The sequence below is a fragment of the Vulpes vulpes genome, chromosome 7 (assembly GCF_048418805.1).
Source record: "Vulpes vulpes isolate BD-2025 chromosome 7, VulVul3, whole genome shotgun sequence".
NCBI classification, from domain to species: domain Eukaryota; kingdom Metazoa; phylum Chordata; class Mammalia; order Carnivora; family Canidae; genus Vulpes; species Vulpes vulpes.
The window spans coordinates 39,946,199-39,971,776 of record NC_132786.1 but is presented as its reverse complement, the minus strand read 5'-3'; the positions used below and the strand labels follow the sequence as shown (position 1 = coordinate 39,971,776).

At 42.5% G+C, this 25,578-nt stretch overlaps 1 protein-coding gene across 4 annotated transcripts in view; it reads right to left on the bottom strand.

The window, feature by feature from the left end:
* MFHAS1 (multifunctional ROCO family signaling regulator 1) overlaps positions 1 to 25,578 on the bottom strand; it is a 96,486-nt gene that overhangs the window by 65,158 nt on the left and 5,750 nt on the right. The window lies entirely within an intron of this gene.

Genomic DNA, 25,578 nt, shown 5'->3' with positions numbered 1-25,578 from the left:
CACAGGGACACCAGGACGAGGAGGCACATCCAGCAAAGGTGACTGGGCAAAGCAGGCAGTGAGGCAAGAAGACAACCGGGTGTCTGATGTTCCCCAGAGCAGCAAAGAAACAGGAAGCCAAGAGCAAGGTAGTGTCTCCAGAAGGATGGAGGGAACAAGAGTATGGTCCAGTGGGAAGAGGATGAGGCCGCCAACCACAGAGATGACCCTGAAGACCAGGACAAGAGCAGCTCTGCAGATGTGGTGGGGACAAGGTGACTGGAAGAGCTTCAAAGAAAGAATGGGAAGCAAGGATGTAAATATAGAGGTTGAACAATGTTTCTGAGGAACTTCCCTTTAAACAGGGTGGACAGAGCCACAAGAGAGGACCCCCGGGTCAAAAACATGCTATGGTTGTTTAAGAAAGGAGATGCTATGGGCTGACTGGAATGATTGGGTGGAATAAAGATGAGGAGAGCGGGGAGCAATCTTTGTAAGAAGGAAGTGCTTCCGAAGAGACAAGAGTAGAAGGTGTCCCCGAATAAGTGGCAAGGACAGGGGTGGCTCGTCTGTCGGGCAGGCAGGGTGTGGGTATGGATGCACAAAGTGGGCAAAGACAGTGTCAGGAAGATGAGGACATTCTTGTCCTACTCCTTTTTTCTCGGTAAAATAAGAAACAAAGACATGAGTGACAGGGGGACACGCTGGACGCTAAGGGAGAAGAAAAATAAGAAACAATCACCCTAGAGAGGGAGAAGGTAAACCGACGGGGGTGCAGCAGCCGGACTGTCTCATGTCCTCAGGGGACTCTTGGGAGATGTGGTGTCACATGTCCTCGGGGAATCCAGTCAGTGTGGCTGTTTGCCTTCAGCTACCTTCAGACACCTAACACCAAAAGGATCAGAGGATCGAGTGACAAGGAGTGGGCAGGTGGGGTGAGGAAGCGGAGGACAGCGTAAGGGGGGTAAGTCCCAGGGGATCAAAGAATTTGTACGTAGATTCTGTAAAGAATTAACCAGATATGCCCTAAACAGGTAGATCTTCCATCACATTTTTTTAAAACCCCAAAGCTAGAATTCAAGCTGGGATCTGATGGGAGTTTTCTCGGACAAAAATATAATCTCTTTAAAAAGCGGTCACTTCTAGGTACTGGCCAATTGTTTTCTCCTGTCAGGGGAAGGGGGACTCGAGGAAGGTGTGTGATCCTTCAATTCACCTCTTCTCTGCGAAGCCAGGAGTGAGGAGACCTGTGCACACAGCAAAGTGGGAGGAAGGAGGCAGGCTCTGCGGAGGAAGCACACGAGTGGGGGGGAATCTGGAGGAGAAAGGGAAGGGGGTGAGGTGAGAAACAAGGAAGAGGGGAGATGGTGACAGTAATGATGAAAACCACTTCAGGGATGCCTGGGTGGCTCAGTGCTTGAGTATCTGCCTTTGGCTTATGTCGTGATACAGGCTATATATAATAAATATAAATAAAAACTTTAATAAAGAAATAAAACTACTTTAATAAAACAAATAAAAGAAGTGATGGGTTCTACACACAGTGCTATGAGCAGCGGGAAACATCCATAAGTCATCCACAGAGATGTCCTCAGCACCTGGGCATCAAATTCATCAAACATTAGCCACCCCTTCCTCTGATACACTCACAGTCATTTTTTTTAAAAAATCACTTTTATTAAGGACATGTTCATTTCTTTTTTTTTTTTAAGATGGTATTTATTTATTCATGAGAGATACAGAGAGAAGCAGAGACACAGACATAGATAGCCAGAGGGAGAAGCAGGCTCCCCACGGGGAGCCTGATGCAGGAAGCCCAATGCGGGAAGCCCAATGCGAGACTCAATCCCCAGACCCTGGGATCATGCCCTTAGCAGAAGGCAGACACTCAACTGCTGAGCCACCCAAGTGCCCCAGTTGTATGATAATTTTAAAAACAATATTTAATGGAGTGCTCGAGTGGCACAGTTGGTTGAGCATCCAACTCTTGGTTCTGGCTCAGGTCACGATCTCAAGGATTGTGAGACTGAGCCCAGCGTCAGGCTCTGTGCTCAGCAGGGTATCTGCTTAGGACTCTCTCTCCCTCTTTCTCTGCCTCTCCCCTTGCTCATACTCTCTCTCTCTCTCTCAAATAAATAAATCTTTAAAAAAATAAAAATATTTTTAAAGGATATTAGCATTTACTATTTTTCAACAACTTTACGTGACATCTTGATATTAATCCCATTTTTCAGATGAGGAAAATGGCAGCTTGAAATTAAATAACTTGCTTAGAATTATAACGCCTTCCACAGAGGATGTAGGATCTGAAACCATATTTGGCTGGCTCCAAACCCTGTACTCTCTTCTACTATTCCACAATACCACCAAAAAAAAACCTATTGAAGTACTTCATTTGGATGTGCCTGCCCCTTCTGGTAGCTGCAAATCCTTGATCAAAAGGCTATTGTCAGAGGGAACACACACACACACACACAGACCTGAGATTCTATAAAGAGAGCACAGAACAAAAGATGGAAACCCATCCCACTTCCATAACATCGTTTCTTGGGTACACTCTCCTCTGTGGCAGATGTCCAAAAATAACAGCCTATGTGCTATGTGTCAACAATCTCATCTCTTAATTGCTAGGATAACTCCATTCCACATAAAAAGAATAACCACCTGCCCTCCTAGTCCCCTGCATTCAATTATTAGAGAAAATACACCATAGTTAGGAAACAGAAAGCATACATAATGACCTTCTTTTCCATTTTGTTTGGATGGGTCTCCAAAGAAAACAGGGCATCAAGTTGACCAGACACTGGTCACTGTTGTATTAAGTTCTCTAGAATATGTCTTTAGGAGTTTCTCAGGGTTCTTCATGGATGCTGAGTGTAGCCCCTGTCTCCATCTTAACAATGAAGTTTAGTCATAGAATGACATGACAGCCACTTGACTATCGTCTATACTCCATATGGAAGACCACAAAGACACTCAGAAGCAAGTCTTCTTAAGCACTCATCATCTCACCTAAGACAATGGTTTAATCATTCAAATAACTAACGAGTTGGTATGAGGTCATTCACTCAGGGCAAACTATACTGACTCTTCTTGCAAAAGGTTAAAAAAGGCTTGCTCTCAGCAGTGCTCTAGTTTTCAAGCAAACTGAATTATTAGTCTTGTTTCCATTTTTTCTTCAGGTTCATATATTATACACACACAAATCCACAACCCCTTATTTCTTCAGTAAGAAAACTCAGATACCTACTTATAATTGCTACAATGGAAACAATGACAACAAAGAGATGTGTTTCAGTCTCTTGTCTGTGATGTGGCAAAGTCTATACATGACTTTTAATTTTATCACCTAAATTCCTCTGGGCAGGAACAACAAATTCATCTGTATAACCATCCACTGTGAGCCAAGTAAAAGGGCCTGAAAGTGGCAGAGATATATAAAGTATCTACTGAAATAATTAAAGCACAATGAGGTTAAATAAAATGCATAACATAGAATGAAAAATTGAGGCTTCTTGTCTTACCCTTGGAATTTAACCACTGTACATAGTCTTGAGCTGAAACCATTGCCAAAAGTCTTTCCAAATAATCAGAAAGCAAACAAAATGTCTTCTATTAGTTCAACTGTATGAAATTGCTGCTTTTTTGTAGGTCAAAAATTAATAGATATCAAGACTTCCTGAGGTTCAACCTAATAAAATATAATCAATCATACAAGTGAAGGTGAAAATCTGGGTGTATCTTCAGTAACATGTCTCACTTACCAAAACATTCACATACAAAGCTTATGATCACAAGGCACATAACTGCATTCACATGAAAAAAAAAAAAAAAGAGGATATGTTTCTGGAGATCTAAGGAAATCATTTTAATCAGAACTTAATTTTTTTATTCACTTTAATGAGGCCTAATTTCCATATAATAAAATTCATTGATTCTAAGTGTAGAATTTGATGTGTTTTGATCAATGAATCCACTTTTGTGATCTCCACCACAAATCATGGTGCGGAACACTTCTATCAACCAAAAAAGGTTCCCTTGTAGCACATTCCTCCCCCAAACCACTAGTCTCTGTCACTGTAGTATTCTTCCCTTTCTATGATTTCCTATAAATGGACTCATATAGTATGTGCTCTTTTCTTTAAAGATTTTATTTATTTATTTGAGTGAGAGACCAACAGAAAGCACGTGTGAGTGGGGAAGAGGGAGAGGCAGAAAGAATCTTGAGCAGACTCCCTGCTGAGCACAGATCCAGGTGCAGGGCTTGATCCTATGACCCAGAGATCATGACCTGAGCAGAAACCAAGAGTCAGATGCTCAACTGACTGAACCACTAAGGTGCTCCTAGTATGTGCTCTTTTGTGTTTGGTTCCCTCCAATTAGCACAAAGCTCTTGAGAGTCATCTCTATCATTTACTAATAGTTCATTTCTTTGTATTGCTAAGTAATACCCCACAATTTGTTTATTCATCCACCAAACAAGCTGTTTCCAGTATTTGGCCAGGAAGAAAAAAGCTGTTATGAACATTTGCATATAAATCATTTTTTAAACATAGATTTTCATTTCCCTTAGAGTGAATACAGGTTATCAAGTTGCCGTGTTGTATGGATAAAAGGACATTTAGCTGTTTAAGGAATAACCACAGTTTCACAAAGTGATGTTACCATTTTGCCTTCCCAACAGTAATACAGGTGAACCTGAGCTGTTGTACATCCTCACCAACATTTGGTATAGTCCATCATTTTAATCTTAGCCATTCTAGGGGGTATGTAGTGGTATCTCCTAGTGGTTTTAATTTGTATTTCCTTAATGACTAATGATATAGCTATCTTTTAGTCTGCTTATTTGCCATCCATATGGCACATCTAAATCACATTTTATTTCAAGTTTATTTGTGTGCCTGGTGTGAGGTATGGGTCTATGATTTTATTTCAAGTTTATTTGTGTGCCCGGTGTGAGGTATGGGTTAAGGCTCATTATTATGAATATAGATGTCTAATAATTTCAACACTATTTGTCAAAAATATTACCCTCCCTCTCTCTGTACTTTTGTCAATGAAAAATCAATTAACCATATACATATACATAGGTCTACTGCATTCCATAGATTTGTCTAACCTTATGCTAAGCCCATACTGTCTTAATTACTAGCTTCAAAGGAAGTCTTGAAATCAGGTAGTGTAAACCCTTCAACTTAGAATTCCTATTTTTAAATAATTTTATAATGTGTGACTGATTCCCCATGGGTTAGTTCACTCCCAATGGACATATCCTTAGACTTCTAACTCATGTTACTTGCTCTTCCCATCACCATCACCACCTCTGTTTCCTAAAAATTTTAAAAATCCTTCCATTCATATCAGTTTGGGCTCCAAAGCCCTTCATGTACTTCCTACTTAGATGGGTCATAAAGAATCCCTACCCATTTGACCTTACCAGGTATGGGCTCTCACCTATACTGTTACTGCTAATACTCTTTTCTTGTTCCACCAAACCATGACCTCCTGGACTCTTGGTTTCTACTCCTTAGATTTTACCAGACCACATTACCAAAAAGTTCCTAAACGCTGTTTTGATCATCTGATTCCTATACCTTTGGCCTGCCTCAGAGACTAATTTCCCCGGGTACAGGTCCTAAATCCAGACTGTGACCTGGTTTACTCTGAATTTGGGCTTCACCCCTAACCAGCCATAACTACAGATGAATAAACCAATGAACAAAGTACTTCCACTTGCATTCCCAACAGGCCGCTAATGGCCCTGAGGATTGTTCACTGCCCAAGGCCAGGTGCACAGTTACCACGGACACAAATGGAATTGTGCAACAAAATGGCCCTGACCCCACCCCTTCACTTCTGCTCCCCTCCACCACTCACACATTAGTAGATACAACGTCTTCATACTAAAAACTGCCAAGTAAAAATATATTTAATGTTCCTTGGGCCAAATTCATACCCCAAACACTGTAATGTTAACTTTGATGTTTCAGGCAGGTCAAAATGCAGAACTGTTCAAGTAACTGGTTTGGTACATCACTTTCAAATCTCTTTTTCCTAAAATAGTCAAATATATATTTATATTATCTCTTAAGAACCACAATAAGAATTAAATTACTTATTCCCTTCCTGTGATTTATACCAGCTCTCTGACAGAGGGTTTTGAAATTTATTTTCTTTATCACATAAAATGAATTTCCCCAGCTGCATCCCAGGATAAAAACTATAGGATCTGGAGTCATTTGGCAGTCATTTTACCTTTAAATTCACCTATGGGCTCTAGGTACTGCTTTAAAAAAAGAAAGATAGGCAGATGAACACACAGAATGAAGGAAAGAAGAAAAAGAAAGAGAAAAATAGGAAGTAAAATATCATAAAGTTATACAACATAGGACTGAAGTTTTCTCATCCCAAAGATTACTTGAGATTTCTTTTGATTTATGCATGAATCACAGATTAGCTACTAAAAAAGGATATCCAGTTTCCAAACTAATTAATGAGGGATCTACCCAAGGTTAAAAAACATATATATCACCCTCAAAATGAAAAGATTAGAGACGTTTTCTCATAAAAATCTAGCTCCATTTGTTTAAGAAACAAAAATCAAAAGGTAAACGCTGGAAAACTCTTGGATACGATGGTTTACAACTTGGATGGATGGTTTACAACAGATGGGGGAGACAGAGAGGAAGATTATAAGTTCTCCAAACTCAGGTGGCATTCTAACTCACCAGACCCAGTGCAGGAAAGCCCTGTCAAAGGGGAGTCACACTGAGAAGCAGCACATGACACATGACATGCATTCCTCTCCAGATGGCTTCTCTTCATTTCGGAAAGTGGCTGATGAGTACGATTTTCTATCATTCAACTGTCAAATTTTAGGCTACTCAGGGTGAGCAGCCTACAGCTTCTCTGGAATTGCTAGTAATTATTATAAAAATTGACTTACCAATATTAAACCATACAGCCCCCAAGCCTCCCTCCTTTTTGTTCCCAAATTTGACATTCAGTATCTCAGAAGAATTTAATTTTCATAGCCCAAAAAGGTCAGAAGTCTGGTTTGTATAAAACAGTTGGTGTCCTACTATTTCAGTTGGGAAGACAGAACAATTAGAACAGGAAGTATTCCTACTACACAACAGAGGTCTTCCATCCACACCACTCCTCACTCACTTTGCTCAGGCTGCTCTCCTGATAATGCAGGCACACAAGAGCACCACACTGTCCAATCTCAAAAGGAGGTTATGGGGTGGGTGTCTGGGTGGCTCAGTTGGCTGCCCAACTGGGAGCATCTGCCTCCCACTCAGATCACGTATCCCAGGGTTCTGGGATTGAGCCCCATGTTGGGGGCAGGGAGCCCATTTCTCCCTCTCCCTCTGTCCCTTCCCCCGGCTTGTGTACTCACTCTCTCTCAAATAAATGGATGGAAAGAATCTTAAAAAAAAAAAAGGAAGTGATGGCAAAGAGGCTCCAACGCTGGGTCTCTCAGGACTTGGCTGGGCAATTTTGGAAAAGCTTACCCACTGAGTACCAGCCTCTTTACCTGCCCTATCTTAGCAGGTACTACTTTAACCTGCCTCAAGTGCTCTCCCTAACTGACCACTGTTTTTGCAGAAGATAAAACTTGGGCATTTAATGGGGACTTGGAAGAGGAACCTATGTATAGTTACTGAGTAAATATCATTCTCAGAGCCAGTAGGAAGGATCAGTGATACAAAGGGGCCACTGAATCTCTTTTCCTTCTCCAGATTTCCGACATGGTCTCACACACAGTGACAGCTCCACTTGTTTTCTGCAGAACACAGAACTGCATGAATGTGATGGGAAATGTTCATGTTACTAATTGGAGCTCTCTGGTTTTATGAACTACCCTACTAAGCAATTACCTCAAGGAATCCTAAAATAAAATCATGATATGAAATTTGATATAAGTTTGCTTGCATAATGAGCCTTCCATAGAGAATGGGGAGGAACTTATCTGATATAAGAAAATTTCAAAAGTATAATTCCATCATTTGCAAATAACTGAAAATTTAGAGGATGACACTAAACCAAGAGAGAGGACTGTTTTTGGAATACCATTCAGCTGCACATAATATAGTCACACTATGTACTATATTGCCAAGATGCACTAGTATAATAGAGGAGTAACAAAACAGGACTTCAGATTGAAGGAAACAAAATAATAAAACAGATGGATGGAGCTCTTCAAGTCTGTACTAGCAAAGAATGCAATTAAATAGACTTTGGTTTTATTAAAATCACAATGGTTAACAGTGTACACGGACCCATGGAATTCTTCACCATATAAACTTTCTGTTATATTTTTATGGCACAAATTAAAAATTAATCTCACACTACTGAAGTACACCTTTAGCTGTTCCTAAGATAGGAAAATAACCCACAGAGTTTCCTAAAATGACATAAAGATAAAAGAAGATACACGTATGTACTTCATAGGCATCACGTAGAAAAAAGTTTTTTAAATAACCAACATTTCTCCTCTTTTATTATTAATTTGACCCCGGGATTTTAAAATCAATGCAAACTATGGTTACATGAGAATGAACTAATAGTCATTCAAAAATTATGAGTCATTTTACTCTTTTGATTAATAGGTTAAAAGCCCAGGGATCTGATGATCTCTCTAAAAGAAAAAAGACCATTTGTAACTTCTTTATTCACAACACACCTTTCCCATGACTAAGTCAAATTCCAGTTCCTCCATGACCCACTGGGTCTTGGAGAGAGACTCTTGGAAAGAGACTCTTTCTCCTCTTGAGTCCCAAGGCCCTTTGTCCAGATTCACACTATGATCTACTGTACCTGAGTAGATCTCCCTTTCCAGACCAAGGTCCTGAAGGACGTCTCTTAACGGGATTCCTACTAGATCCCCCCGGGACCCCTACATCATCACCTGGTCACAGTGAATTTCTGCGGATGAAAATCTTGACAAATGTCTACCTACATGTTTACTCTAGATATTATCTCATTTCTCTATATCACATGAGCACTGTGTTGTAGCTTTTGGTTAATAATGTTGATGACTGTTGATGAACAGAGTTAAACGATTTTTCTTGGGAAGATTTTTTTTAATTTAGTATGAGCTAAAACCATAATTAACCATAGAGATGACCAGCCCAACATTTTTCAACTGACAATAAATTGGAACTGACTAATACATTGGAACCAGCCCTCAGTAGACGGGAACTTCAAGGGGTGGCCACAGTCCTCGGGCTTGCCTCAATGTGGAGCCACTCCCAACTATTCAGATGTTTGCCTTGGATCACCTCCACGAGGGAATCATCTTAGGGAAAAGGAGACGGCTCACCAACCCACAAAGAAATAAATACACAGGCAGGCCCTTTCTAATTAATTCCAGGTGAGCCAGGTGTGACACCTGGGTCCTGGGAGGCTCCAGCCTCATAAAGCAGGGAGCAGCTTTCACTACAGAAAAAAGTTATGAATGACCAAACTATGCAACGTTAGAGCTGGCTTCCACTTTTGAGTCATCATTACTTCATGTGTGAAATTTAAAAGTACCACTGATGTCTTTCTCAGCTCTTAAAGAAATCTTTGCGAGGGGAGGGGTGGAAGGGGAGGAAAGATCTAATTCTCTGCTGTGTCTCATGGTTTTCCATCCTCTCTAATTGCATCTAGAGTCTAGAGAAAATTAGTGGGAGAACAGATCAGGGGCATGTTCTTAATAATGTATTCCATTATATTTGTTATTAGGTCCAAACGTCGTTAAGGCCCAACCGGCTCTCACACAGAGCACAAAGATCTCGGTGGGACCCACTGCCCTGACGAATTTACAGAGGGCACAGCGAGGAGCCAGAAGAGAACCGCTTTAGAAGCGCAGCGAGCCAAGAGGTGCGCCCATGCCAGGCGCCCGACCTGCAGCTGTCAACACCCAGGGCTTCTCCTCCCACTCTCCCCAAATCCCATCCCACTGCAGACCAAATGGATAAAGAAGGAACAAAGCACAAACAAAAGCAACTAAACAGAAGAGGATGGCAAAAGGCGATCATCCTGCACCAAACCGATCTTGGTAACGGGCATCTGCTTTGACCTCTTCTTTTGCAAGCACCACGGCTGAAAATAAGCTAGAACAAAAGATGATTCGTTATGCGCGGCCATAAAGAACTCCAGGGCACGCGGCATACATAATTCATGATGCAAAGCAAGCTGCCACCAGCGTCATTTATCCTTTCAATATTTTAAAGTCGTGAGAGATGACTAGGTATTGATAGAGTCTCTTATTTCTACAGGACCCTTCCAAATTCAAGAATAAATGGGGAACTTTCTTTTTTTTCTGCAAATGACATTACTTAGGAACCAAAGACTGTAAATCTTCTAGGACTCACCCGGTGTGTCCATCACAGGAGGGTGGCTAAACAACCCTAATAAACCAGTTAAGTCAGCAAGCAACGCTGACTCAGTCCTGCTGAAAATCATCTTATCGAATCACTTCTCTCTGTTTTGCAAACAAAAACGCCCTGGTGTGGTTCCATTGCATCCCATCCCATCCCATTCACCCAAATCAAAGAGATAATCCTGTACACCTCACAGACAGGAAACCTGTCCAGAAGCCCAGGACAGTGACTTGACAGGGCCAGGCCCGGAAGCCCAGGACCCCACCCATCATTCCGCAGGACGGGCACCACCTCCTGGGGGAGCTACCCTGGAGCACGCCCCGCCTCCACCCCACTCCCTTCTTGCTCCCATTCAAGCCCAACCTCCCTGCAGCCCAGCGTGACCATGACACTTTCCCACTTGGCCCTTCAATATTTCCCTCTCACTGGACTGGGGAGGGAACAATCAAATCAAATCAAAAGATTTTAGCTCTATATTGAGCTGCCAAGAATCTTAGCTAATCGGGTAGACAGGCTAAAAAAATATTTACAGGGCATGTGCACTATTAAGTCAAAGAGCTGACTCCCCATAATTTGTACAACCTTCTCCCCCACCGCCTACTCTAGGACACTTCAATGGCCCTGGTGGTTGGCAGAAAGTGCCCTAGCAACACTGCTGCTCAGCTGGGGACCTGTCCTCCTGCCTCCACCCATACCCACCTGGCTCCAGACAGCTCCCTTCCTCCACACATCCCCCCTTCTGCCCCCTGGCCCAGATCTGTTCATCTCGGCCCTTACTACACAGCACTGCAACTATACATTTCCTGCTTGCTTTGCTGACCCAGACTGCAGCTTCTTGGGATCAGGGCTGCCTTCTTCACCCCTCCCTAACTCCCCATAACCTGCCTGATGCCTCATTATTGCAGACAGCCAGGTAATGTTTCTGGTCCAGCACTGCAGAGTTGAACACTCATGCTTTTCCCACACGTTATTCCATTTTTCATTCACCCAACCAGCCATTTTTGACAGGTGGAAAGCTAGCATTTTCCTGAAAGGCAGCCCAGGATGGTGACAGAGGGCATATGTCCTAGAAGAAGAGAGCCTAGGACCTGGCATGTCCTGTGTGCACCTGGCTAAGTTACTCAGCCAACCCACACCTCAGTGTTCCTCGCCCATAAGCAGGGATCATGAGCCGACATTTATTAATTAAATTAATTTAATTAATTTATTAAGCACTTGCTATATGGTTAAACCATCTCTGGATGCTTGGCACCCGTTAATGCATTTAATCCTCACAACATCTAAGGAGGCTGAGAGAGCAAGAACAAGTGCTAAGGAAAGGTTAGAATTATTTCTCCTCATGTACCCACGAAGAAACTGAGGCTCAGGGCAGCTTCCCAGAGGTCCAGGCTTCTTTACTCCTTAATCCACTGGCCTGGAAAGATAAAAGATGTAAGGCCTCTCTCTCTGATGCTGCCTTAGCATCGTGTAAGAAAGCTCCCTGTCAGTATTCATCTCTAGCTATAGCTAATGGGACGCTTGTCCTAGATCACCCCCCACAGAACACCTTGCAGACTCCTTGGGGTGCAGACCTGTCCCATTACAGAAACAAGCTAAGTTGGAGGGGGAGGGAAAGAGGTGACAAGCTATTCATACTTGAAGCAGCACACACTGAGATTCCAAGCATTATAATATCCTCTGCACGATGCATGCGCCTGCATCCTTGGAAGGCGAGAGAGCGTGTGTTTATGCATGGATGTGAACAAAGCCACCGACCGACACACCACCAGATTCTTCAAAAGCAAATATTTGTCTACAACTGAAGAACCAGGATTCTTTTCTAACAAAGAACAATGTGCACTATTCTAATTCCGGATTCTTGCCCGGAGTTTACAGTGGGCTCTGATTTCAATGGAAATCCCCCCATGAATAATCGTGTCTCAAATCTCAAAGGGCACAATAAATCAGAAGATTTATGGACTGTAAACAGTCATGGCCTGATATTCCAATCTGCACGTGGAGTACCTGGGGCCAGGTACACAGCCTTTTGGCTGGACTGGAAACAGTCACCTGGTTGCTGTATTGTGTTTTATTTGTTTGTTTGCCTCAGTGAAAGAATTTTAGTAGCTCTGGTAATCAACAAGATGCAACCATCCCTGCTCTCCGGGTAAGCTTTTAATGCTGCACTGTGTCACAGGGACCAGGGTCAGGCATGAACAGTTTTCAAGAAGTAGCTGAGAGGCTAACAGATCTGATAAGCTCTGCCTGCTTGCAGTCAAGCCTGGCCCAACAGCCTCGGAGGCAAATTCCTGAAATGACCAAACAGAAAACAAGTGAATTTTCCTTTTCTTCCTTGCCAAGGGAAAAAAAAAAATAGATAGAAACAATGTAGTAATCAAGGAGAGTGCACATTATATTACAGAGTAACCAGAGGGCATGCATATGCTTTTCTTAAGGAGGGGAAAATGCAAACATAGTAGCAGAGACTTAATAAAAGAAATAAACTCAAAAGAACACCTGCCCCGATCTAGAGAGGGTCGGGCCACTCACCAGCCAGCTGGGGGAGGGCAGTATCCGCGACAGAGACAGATGCATCCTCCAAGGGCTTTGCATCTCGTTTTTTGTTACTGTGCCCTGCGCACAAAATGGCCCAGCTCTCAGCAGACCAGCGAGCTGTCTGGGCATTACGGTGGTCTTCTGGAAAATTCATCTTTCTCTTTTCAGTTCTTCCCTTATGGAATTCATAAGCAACAAGCCTCCCCAGTGAAAGGCAGCACAGCAATGCCAGGCCAATGTGCAGCCAAGGTAAGTCAAGAGCATCCCAGCAAATATATTTTTTTAATAACATGTGCCGAAAATGTGGCATACTCTTTTCCTCCACACTGCCTGCATTGATTTGGACACTTAATATGAGATGGAGAATTTTTAAGACCAAACCCTTCAAGGGGCCCTGTTAAAAAATCTTTCTCTAAGAAAATGGAGATTTTGTTAGCATTAAACAAAATATACAATTAAGTATCTTTTAAATAAATGGGGCACCTGGATGGCTTAGCCGGTTAAGCCTCTGACTTTTTTTTTTTCCGAAGATTTTATTTATTTATTCATGAGAGACACAGAAAGAGAGGCAGAGACATAGAGGGAGAAGCAGGTTCCCTGTGGGGAGCCCAATGTGGCACTTGATCCCATGACCCCGGGATCACGACCTGAGCCAAAGGCAGAAACTCCACCACTGAGCCACCGAGGCACCCAAGCCTCCAACTCTTGACTTCAACTCAGGTCATGATCTCATGGTCCTGAGATGGAGTCCACCTCTGGTTCTATGTGGGGAGCCTGCTGGAGATTCTCTCTCTCCCTCTTCCTCTGCTCCTCTCTCCACTGTCTCTTTCTAATAAAAAAAATAAATGTTTAAAAAATAATAATAAACACAAAAGCAACTCCAGCAGGATTGAATTCTTTACTGTTTTACAAACATTTCAGGGTGCTGGATTAGACCCATTCTTTATTCATTACACACACACAGAAGAGCAAACAGTTCAGATTATCTCTTCAATTCTGAACCCCTACTGATATCAAGATAAAACATCCAGGGCACATCTCCTGAGCATAACCAAGCTGAGGTCTAGAAAATACAATGTTGTGGAACTCTAGGACTAGGTTATAGATAGAAATGAAAACTGTAACACTGGCACAGACAGATTTTTCTTTAGGTGACAGTTGGGATAGAAAGGAGAAGCAGTATTTTGGGTCAGTGTGATATAGTTCATTAGCAATTATTTTTTATTAATTTCTCACATGGATACAGCATTATTCTTGCTGACACTATCTTATTTTGACCAGTGGCATATTTATTTGTAGATATGCAAGGTTTATCAGTATTGCTATGTCTAAACATGACATCACATTCAAATGAACAAATCAAGGGCACCTGTCTGGCTCCGTTGGCAGAGCATGCGACTCTTGATCTTAGGGTTGTGAGTCAAGCCCCATGATGCGTGGAAAGATTACCTTAAAAATCAAATCTTAAATAATAATAATAATAATAATAATAAAATGGATGAATTAGTCTGCAAAATGCATAATCGTGCTGAAAACGATGGTATTCCAATATGCATCACAAAAGTGAATTTCAAAAATCACCCTTATTTTTTTTAGATTTTACTTATTTATTCATGACAGACACAGAGACAGAGAGAGAGACAGAGAGAGAGAGAGAGGCAAAGACATAGGCAGAGGGAGAAGCAGGCTCCATACAGGGAGCCCAACATGGGACTCGATCCCAGGTCTCCAGGATCAGGCCCTGGTCTGAAGGCAGTGCTAAACCGCTGAGCCACCTGGGCTGCCCTAAAAAATCACCCTTATTTTAAATCACAAAGTTAAACTTTTAGAATTCCCAGGCCTGTTTTTAAGTCCCACCATTTTGACTCAGAGATTTGTCTTTTTCTAATTGCATCTCAACGGTGTTCTAAAGCACAAGGCTGGATTACCAACCTTGAAGAAAATAAAATTGGGTATTCCTCAGGGTGCCTGGGTGGTTCAGTCAGTTGAGCACTGGACTCATGGTTTAGGCTCAAGTCATCATCTCAGGGTCCTGGGATAGAGCCCTGCATCGGGATTCATGTTCAGTGGGGAGTCAGCTTGAGATTCTCTCACTCCCTCTCCCTCTGCCACACCGCCCCTCCCCCGCTCCATTTCTTCTCAAATAAATATTTTTTAAAAACTTGAGTATGTCTCAAAATTCTAGAAACCAGAGAGTTTATTTAGCATAAAATTTATAAAACAACCTTGAAAGAATCAAAGGTTTTTCAGTATACAGCCAACCAAAAGGACAGCCACTGGTAAAATATAATTGATAGACAGACATACAGTACATCTGTAACTACTCATGTGAAAGCATCTCCAAAATATATTTTTAAGTGGCCAAATGCAAGATGCAAAACAAGGAGTGTAGCATTATCTCTTACAGGTTAAAATATATACGAATATATGCTTTCTTTTCTTTGGAAGATATCACGAAAAACATTTTACAAAAAACAAAGAAAACTCGGGGTGAGGTTATGAGAGATATGATTTGCCTTTTGAACATACCATCCACATACAGATAATAGTTTTTTATTCTCAATAGCGGTTGTATGGATGGACAGATTATGGTTCCCTGTGAGTCCTTCTGTTACTTCTCTGTGTTTAGAAAGATAACAATGGTATTTCATTTGACCATGCAGAAATGATCAATATATTGTACTGAATAAAATTTAAAACATCAAGACATCAAAAGTTTTTTTACACTTGAAAGGGGAAGCACACTAGAAAATAAATGCCTTATGTGTGAGAGACAAAAGCTCATTATCTTGAATATTGGCAAAAAGTTAACACAAATTAAAGTCTGTGGTTGTAAGAAATAAGACATCACTGTGATTAAAAACAGAAAAAGCAAAGGACCATGAAGATGATGCCAAAAGATATTATTAAACAATTCATAAAAGAAGCAACGAAATTTTCATAGAGGAAAACACTCACACTCATTAATTAAAAGGTTTTACCATCAGTGAGATTTTTTTTCCCCCATCAAATGTTAGTGCATTTTGGAGATGATACCCAATACTGAGGAAGTACCATGAAATCAATCTGGCGTCCTCAGCAGGTATGAATATGAATTATGACCTGTCATGGGAAGCAGTGGAGACATATATCAGACCTTAGACATTCCTTGCCTTTTGGAGATTATTGCCCAAATAAGAAAGAACCTTTACAAAGAAATATAGCCATCAGAGAAGTACACATAATAGCAACAATTTGAAACAAGAGTCCAACGGTTAAATAAAGGTAAAAAATATCCTTCATGTAATTGTTACGTAAGCATTTATAATTATTGTGGAGACATTAGTAATATGAAACCATATCCATGATAACTTACTTAGGCTAAGAAAAAAAAACTATTTAAATTATTTATACAATGGAATTACAGTTCCCTATTTTAATGAGTTTAAGATTAAGGGGGGGAAAACTGAAAAAAATGGAGTAATTTGTATCAAGTAATTATATTAGATACCAGTCACATGTAATTTTTTTCCCCTTTACTCTTCAAATCTGTGTATGTTTTTATAAAGGGGGAAAAAAGCATTTTCAAAAGACCATAAGATGTTTATGACAAGAGATCACAGTGTACTTGATACTCATTCCACAAAAAAGGGGGGCATTTTATCCATAAGCTTATCAGGTTTTCAAAAATATGTTTGGACTTGTGCTTTCTGGAATAACTATAGCAAGAGCAGCAGCAGCTAATATCTACTGAGCTCCTGCCATACACCAAACACTGTTCTAAGCATTTCACACATATTCACCCAATCCTCAGGACCACCCTATGATGTGGAAATTTATGATGCCCCAAGTCACAGCGCTAACAAGCGTATGGGGGGCGGTGGAGACAGGGACTCCAACCCAGCACTCTACTCAAGAGCCCTTGCACCTAACCACCATATCATAATGCTTCTATTTTCAATGGCCACATGAAGTTCCAAGTATTTCAATCCAAATATCAAATAAATATGAGCAAAATATAAAGTAAATATTTAAAATATCTTGCACTTCCTAGGACTTCAGTTGAAATGTAACTGAGTGTATTCTGATCAATTAAGAGCCAAGGAAAGACAGAGTAGAATGATACAACGAAATGTGACAAAATGCTGTCAGAGTGTGGGATATGGTGTCCCAACAAATGATACACATGAAATACAGCATTCCATGACTGCAAAATTAATTTAAAAAAACAAAACAGTATTTTCAATCAGCAGTGTCACAAAAAAAAGCACAAAGATGCTGAAATTGAGTCCACAATCAAATGCTAATTATGTTACAGACAAATTCGCCTTTATTGCAAGATCTGTTATGGTAAGACTTAGAGGAAGGAAAATCGATGTTCTCGGATACATTCCCAGGGATTACGGAGGCATGCAGCCATCTGGCTGTTAGAATAACCAACTCGCCTTTTCTCCTGGTTCTCCGGCATGGACAAAGTGGCCAGTGGCAGGCTCAGACGTGGATCTATGGGACAGGTGTTCTGTGGGCCCAGCAACAACTTGATTATGAGTCTGAGCGAATCACTGGAAATGACTCTTCCATTCTGGCAGCCATAAATCTCTTCCATGGTCTCAACACAGCCCTGCCTGATTGAACAGGAATGGGCCAGGACAATGCTTCCAACTCTAGGGTCTGGGCCAGCAGCGGTCACTGGCAAAGTATTATCAGTTCATAAGCGTAACTTAAATAAAGAAGCCTCTTCCTTAGTAAGATTGGTAAATGTGGGGTACCTGGCTGGCTTAGCGGTTGAGCATCTGCCTTCGGCTCAAGGTGTGACCCCAGGGTCCTGGAATCAAGTCCTACATCCAGCTCCCCACAAGGAGCCTGCTTCTCCCTCTGTCTATGTTCTGCCTCTGTGTGTCTCATGAATAAATAAAATCTTCTTTAAAAAATTGCTAGATGTTTTTATGCACTTATGCCCACCCTTTGGCATGGCACACTGAACCTTCTATATCACTCTCTACCCCCAACTTTTTAAATCCCATTCTAATTTGAAATACCCTCTCCACCTCCTTCATGTGGGTTAGCTGGAAATCATTCTTTAACGCTCCGCTGTGCTGCGGTCCTAGTGCTCCCTTTGGCAGCACATATAATAAAATTGGAATGATGCACTGTGGTCCTTCCAGGAACCTCTCTCTGAGACCCCGTTTCTCCCCAGCACTTGATTGTGACCCCCGATGGTCTCCACATGGGCAGGTCCCATGCATTAGCAAACCTCTCAGCCTGCAGGCCCAGCACTCAGCGCTACAGAATGGACAGGGAGCAAAGAGGAGGGAAGGAAGCAGTGGACAGCCTACCCTTGAGGGACAGCAGCACCGTGGGTAGGACCAGAGGGTCAGGGCTGAAATCCCAGAGAGTTGTCACTCAGGGGCAGTCCCTTAACTTTCTAAACCTCAATTTCTCCACCTCCACAGGATGACAGTGATAACACCTACCTCCCAGCCACACTGAGAGATAGGTATTATAATGACATAAATGAGATCATCCATAGGGTAAGTATCATGATGATATAAATGAGATCATCCATAAGCAGCCCGGAGCATTGTCTTTGCAACATGGTGGGAAGTCCACAGCGTCCCTACCTCCCACAGTCTTCCCAAGCCTACACCCTTAGAAAGCCTGGAGTGATGATTAATACAATAATAACCTCTATGGCATGAAAAATAAAAATCTTACTGAAACAACAAAAAAAAGTTGCTAAGTCAAACACCAGTATCTGGGAGGAATATCATTTTTCTGATTTTTTTTATTTCCTCTCTCCATTACTTTTTTTAAAAAAAACTCTCTTTTCAAAAAAAAAAAAAAAAGTAAGTGAAGAAAGAGCTTGTTCTGCTACGCCCAAATTCACCACTACTGTAACGCAGTACTAATACAGGTGCTTCGTTTTTAGGGTGGGGAGGATCTAAGAAAATTAACTCTTTAATTCTCTCAACATTTAGCACGCTGAGAACAGAAAGCCACCTCCACAGAGCTTCCTTCAACAAAGAAACCTGTAAGCAGCAGCCATATATTTTTATTATAACAGTATCCAATTTAATTTGTACCTTCTTTGGAGGCTGTGTTCATAAATCTTTGGTGTCAGAAATGACTGATCACTTCAATCCCTCTCAAAAGGAAGCAAATCCATAAAGGACTCTGAGGAATGAGAAGGCTCCTGAACAGAAGGCATTTTCCCCCCTCAGAGAAGCAGATTCATTTTCAAAGTTTTTAGAAAACCTCACCTACAATGCTTTTTCTTTTCTTTTCTTTCTTTTATTTTTTTGGTACCCTCTCCAAGATCTGCCTGAGATTTCTTGCAAACAAATGACCCAAATTGAAAATCAACTGAAAAGAATGGCTTGAGCATCACTTTTTACCTACTCCTCTATGTCAAGCAAATTCAAAGTGGTAGCTGATTTTTCTCAGGACAATCACATTTTTCTCTCTGGAAAAATCTTTTCTTTTCCTGTTAATAAATTTCTTCATATGTAGTCAGATTCCAGATATACAAGAATCAAAAATTACATCAAACAAAATCCCAACTCAGCTCCCTATGGCCTCTGTTTATTTTCTTTTGTTCTCCTCCAATTCCTTGTTTGGTACAGACTCCTGAATGCAGCAGGTACTCAAGTGATTAATGACGGAATCCGGCTAATAAACTTATGGTACATTTGTTTGTCTAATCTGGTAATAACCTAATTTTGTTTCAATGGAGCTCTATCCCCTTCACTCTCCTGCCTCTGGTCTTGCCAATCATTCCAGAGCTTTATTGGAAATGTTTGTAGAAAAAAATGTTTGTAGAAAAACAGCACTGCACACAAGAAGACAAGTGATTACACAGTATTTATGTGTGCTTCTATGTGTTCTTTACTGTCAGCCCTTCATTAAATCATTAATGCCACAGAATAGACTGGAAGGCCCATTTCTATCCTCTCATTGACACCAAGGAAGAAGATCCCCACTGCAGCCATGTTAAAGGTTGTTCATCAGTGCGGCATCTCAAGGCCTGGCCACCAAAGCCCTACTATTCTCAAGTCGTCCCTAAGAAGGAAAGTTGCCACAAAGAGCCTGGAGGGAGACTTTTCTAGTCCATTTGCACCAGAAAGGAAGCCGCCAACCTCACCTGCTCCTTGTCTCAAGAAGTACTGAACTTAAGGAGTGGGAAAGACGACAATGTGATGCATTGAATGCATGGAATTGTTTACTTAAGAGTTGATTTCGGGTGCCTGGGTGGCTCAGTTCGTTAAGCATCTGCCTTCAGCTTAGGTTATGATCTCAGGGTCCTGGGATGGAGTCCTGCATCAGGCTCCCTGCTGGCTTCTCCTCCTGTCTCTCCCCTTGCTCCTGTTCTCTCTCTCATACTCACTCTCCCTCTCAAATAAATAAAGTTTTTTGTTTTTTGTTTTTTAAGAGTTAGTCTTGGGGCACCTGCGTGGCTCAGTGATTGAGTGTCTGTCTTTGACTCAGATCGTGACCCTGAGTCCTGGGATCCAGTCCTGCATCAGGCTCCCCACGGGAGCCTCCCCACGGGGAGCCTGCTTCTCTTTCTGCCTGTGTCTCTGCCTCTTTCTGTGTGTCTCTCATGAATAAATAAATACATAAAATCTTAAAAAAAAAAAAGAGTTAATCTCACATTATGTGGATTTTGATAAAACAGGAGGAGGAGGAGAGGGTGGGGGAGAAAGAAGGACCAGAAAACCACTCCACTCAAAAGGCAGAAAGAGCCACGTGAAACGGGAACCTCCAGGAGCAGTCTGACACAACTCCAGTTGGCTTCTCCTCCTTGCACTTCTCCCAAGTGCCCTTGTACACAGAGCTGCAAGAGCAAAGGAAAGAGCTGGAACAGCCTGGTGCCCGGGCTGCCTGTCTAGAGCAAGGAGTTCCTTCCCGGAGGGGGCGCAAGAGCCTCTGGCTCACAGGCCATGCAGGACCACCCCCCCCCCCATGCCCCAGTACCTCTCTCCCGCTCCTCCTCCCCCAGCTCCCACTTCCCTTCCCCTGTTGTATTATTCTTTGCCTTCTGTAGATTATAAGGCTAAAGAAAAAAAAGTTTGTTGATGGTTTTTCACTAATTTCCTCTTTAAGAAACCAAGTGCCAGAATTTTAAGCTAAGAGATGATGTGGAGAAAGGAAAAATGGGAAACGGTTTTCAAGCTCTCGGTGCCAAAAATAAAAATAACTGAAAATTCTTCCTCCTCCCTCTCCAGAAATAAGTGAGCCCTGCTGGTGGTGGCGTCTGGGAGCTGTTCTCTGTAGCACAAGGGATGCGCGGAAACACACCTGCACTCGTGACAGCCAGCAGCCCTCCCCCCTTCCGTGAACTCAAACCCGCAACCCTGACTCGGTGCAGAGCTTCTGGAAAGCAGCAGCGTGTGGAAGAAGGCAAAGGGCTGGTGCAAACCACAGGAAACACCTTCCCTGGACCAACCACCACCACACCTGCAGCCTCCTCCCCTACCTGCCTCCCTAGAGGACCGCTCAAGGGAGGGCTGGGGATCAGTAAACTGCTAGAAGGAGGAAGCTAGGGCAGCTCCGGTGGCTCAGCAGTTTAGCGGTTTAGCGCTGCCTTCGGCCCAGGGCGTGATCCTGGGGACCCGGGATCGAGTCCCACGACAGGCTCCCTGCATGGAGCCTGCTTCTCCATCTGCCTGTGTCTCTGCCTCTCTGTGTCTCTCATGAATAAATAAATAAAATCTTAAAAAAAAAAAAAAAAAAAAAAAAAGGAGGAGGAAGCTATGGAACAGGAGGTTGGGGGGCGGTGGCAGTGCTCACTGACCAGGAGAGCAGATGTGACATCAGGTGCAAGAGGCCTTTCCAGAGCCAGCTCCTGCCCTTCATTCACCTTGACCTCCCAGCGAGCTGCTCCGGTGCCCACCCCGCCGCCTGCACACAGAGAAGGCAGGCATATAGGTCCCAGGAAAATCACACGGGAACATTATAGACGATTACCTCACAAGACATGCTTTAAGGTAAAGACCATCATAAACAACCCCAAGAAGCACTTAGCAAAGGAAATCAATTAAGAAACACTAGGATTTCTTGGGTTCTGTAATAACCAATCTTGGGACGCCTGGGTAGCTTGGTGGTTCAGCATCTGCCTTCAGCCTGGGTAGCGATCCCAGGATCCATGGGCTGAGTCCCGCATGGGGCTCCCTGCAGGGAGCCTGCTTCTCCCTCTGCCTGTGTCTCTCCCTCTCTCTGTGTCTCTCATGAATAAAAAAATAAAAATCTTAAAAAAAAATAATAACCAATCTCAACTGAACCTCTTCAAGCTTCTCAGCCCCACGCCAGGCACTGTCCAGGGGTGTGGATATATCAGCGGAAAGGAGATAACCACAGAATCACACTGCCATACCTCCCAAGGGAGAGAATCTTTATGGAAAATGTCATCATACGTGTCCTGGGGTTGTCTGAGAGGCCTGTGAATCACTCTGGCTTCTACAGGTGGTACAAACAGGAGAACCCAAGCAGGGATCAGGGACAGCTTCTTTAGTGCTAGAGTAGAACTGGGGAAGGCAGGCCAAAATGGGGCCTCATCATCCCAACCCACTAAACTGAAGGTAGCTAGCTCCCAGAGGAATATAAGCCTGACAACCACCCAGCAACTGGTTTTGCGGTCAGAGCAGCTGAACCAGGGAGAGCAGAAATCTGGTTTGGCTTGCCCCATGCAGACCCTACCCAGTGTGCTTGCTTTCTTTCTTTTTTTTTTTTTTTTTTCTTTTTCTCTTTCTTTCTTTCCCTTTCTACCTTCCTTCCTTCCTTTCTTAGATTTTATTTATTTATTCATGAGAGACACAGAGAGAGACAAAGGCAAAGGGAGAAGCAGGTGCCATGGGGGAAGCCTGATGTGGGACTCGATCCCGGAACTCTGGGATCATGCCCTGGGCCAAAGGCAGAAGCTCAACCGCTGAGCCACCCAGGTGCCCCCTGGTGTGCTTTCCACAGAGCCTGGAGACACAAAGCAACTCTCCTCTCCATCCCAGGGCACAGGAGTGCAAAGAGAGAGCAGGAGAAAAAGCCAGCACCTGCCCTGGCTTTAAAAATAAAAAAAGCACCCTAATAGATGGATGACCAGGTCCTTAATCAAAACAGGCTCCCAGGGAGGGAAGAAAGTTAATGGGTGAATGGAGGAAGCAAGCAGAAATGTTCACCCCAATACCCACCTGCACCCCCTGCTGTGTTATAGAGCAGAAGCACCCCCCCCCCCATGTGTTCAGAGACACAGAGAAAAACTGTTTTCCTCAACACATTCTCTCACCTAATCCCTCAACAACATTTTAGGTGTTAAAAGTGAAGTAAATGACCAAGAACAAAACCAGGGAGGTTTACTGGGGAGGAAGCTAAGCAGGCAGCAGAGCATGACATAAAACATCTGCTAACGAATAAGAAATACTTTCTCTAAGGAAATTCTAAACTACTTGTGCGGAGCTGGGCTTATGATTCTATTCTAGAGTTTAAAGAAGACGCACCTAATACTTAAAATAATTTGAATACTCCAAAGGCCCTTCAAGCCTTTGAATTCTATTATGCATGGTATTTCTGTCTCCTACTGCATGATTAAGGTTTTGATTTTTATATGAAACAAAGCCCGGGAGAGTTCAAAGAGGACTGTTCACAAAATAAAAGCCAAGAGGCATCAATGTTAATAAAGCTAAAGTAAAAAAGATATTTAATAACCTTTGTGAAATTAAAAACAATGACTAATTCAATCCAAACAACTGGGTCATGCTCACATTCCAGTAACTCTAAAACTGAGCTATAATAAGGCAAGAATTCTCCTTTGCTTCAGTGGTCAAAATGAAGGGCCCATTCAAGGGAAAGACCCAGGAATACAAACACAATGGGAAAACCAGAGGGACATTTGGGGGCGGAAGAGGGAAGTTGGGACACAGGACAAAGAAAGATGATCATGATGGGGCCACCTGGGAATTTGACAGAGTACGTGAATAACAAAGGAAAAAAAAAAAAAAAGGTATTTCTCACAAAAGACCAAACAATCAGTCAGCAAACATCTGAGCTCTTACAAAAGCCACAAAGCCTCAGGCGGGCGGGTCTCCTGCTCAGAGGAAGCCAGTGAACAACCTAATCAAAGAGGTATTATGACATCCAGAAACACCAACAGAGCAAGACTGAATTTGCTGAATGCCTCAGAGGTATACATACCCTGTACAAGAAATGGATCAAGGGCAAAAGGTCTTCAGGAGACAGGGAAAGGCATGGAGACACTGAGTGAATGAAAGAGACCAAATATAAAGGCGACCATAGGCTAATTCTCTGTCTACTGCTTTGGGCTGCTTCCTAATTATTCCTAAAAATGACCTTTGATGATTTGGAGAGTGGGATATTTAGTGAAAAATCACACTCAAGCCAAGTTCAACTCCTAAGACCCACTCTTCTGATCTAAAAACATGATCTCATTCATTCAGCCCCTTGAATGGAGTATCGGAGGACCAGCAGCTTGCTCAGACCTGTATCTGAGCTTCCACATCTTACTCAATATGTCACACATCACCCAACCTCAGGAGCATTCAGCTCTTTTGGTTTAGATGCCACACTGGTAGAAAAGAAGAAAAAGCATAAATCAATATTCCACACGAAGAAAAACTTACTCTAGATGAGAACATCCCACAAATAACAAGGAGGAAGCCTGGCTCTCAGATGCTGGCAGGAGGTCAGGAGGAGAACGCAGGCAAACACACGCCTGACACTTAGGCTTTGTCTAACCTCTTCTGAGTTTCCAAAAGCACCTCTTTGTCGCACAATCCTTTCGTCTTAAATAAGATAAATACGTAATCTCTCTAACATAAGTAGATTTTTTTCACCAGAATTTTTTTTTTAAAGATTTTATTTATCCATGAGAGACACAGAGAGAGAGAAGCAAAGACACAGGCAGAGGGAGAAGCAGGCCCCATGCAGGAAGCCCGATGTGGGACTCGATCCCGGGACTCCAGGATCATGCCCTGGGCCAAAGGCAGGCACTAAACCACTGAGCCACTCAGGGATCCCAAGCCACTCAGGGATCACTCACTGGAATTTTTAAAACCAAGTGTCTGTTGGCTGAGGTGTTTCCAAAACATCACATTTCTTTTGTAAACCAAAATCGAAAAAAAGAGAAACCCAGCATCATATCCACCTAGACCAACTGCATTAGTGCAGCTCAGGCCAGAAAATGCAGTGTCCTGTTGACACTGAACAGGGCCAAAGCAGCCCCCCACCCCACCCCGGCCCTGGAAATCTTTAAAAGATAATAATGCAACTTTACAGTTCTTCTGTATAAAATCAAGGGAGATGGTAATTTGCTATTTATCCTTATTCTAATGTCCTATAGTGGAAAAAATTAAAAATCCACTCTTTCACCTTTGAAAAAGTAAATGAATGTCTCCCCCTCTTTATTTTAATGGGTCTCAAATTCCTCTGACAGTTTTTTGGTCAAGTCATTTCTATTCAAAAATATTGATTTTAAAAACAATAATTTAAAATTGCCACACACACATTAAAAAAAAAAAAAAAAAGCAAATGGTCCACAAAACATTCTCTTTCAATTGCACGCCATCCTATCTAAAACTGTTACAAGTTTACAGGGGAGGCGGTGCCTGGGTGGCTCACTCAGTCAAGCATCTGGCTTCAGCTCAGGTCATGATCTCAGGGCCCTGGGATGGAGACCACCATTGGGCTCTCCACTTGGCAGGGAGTC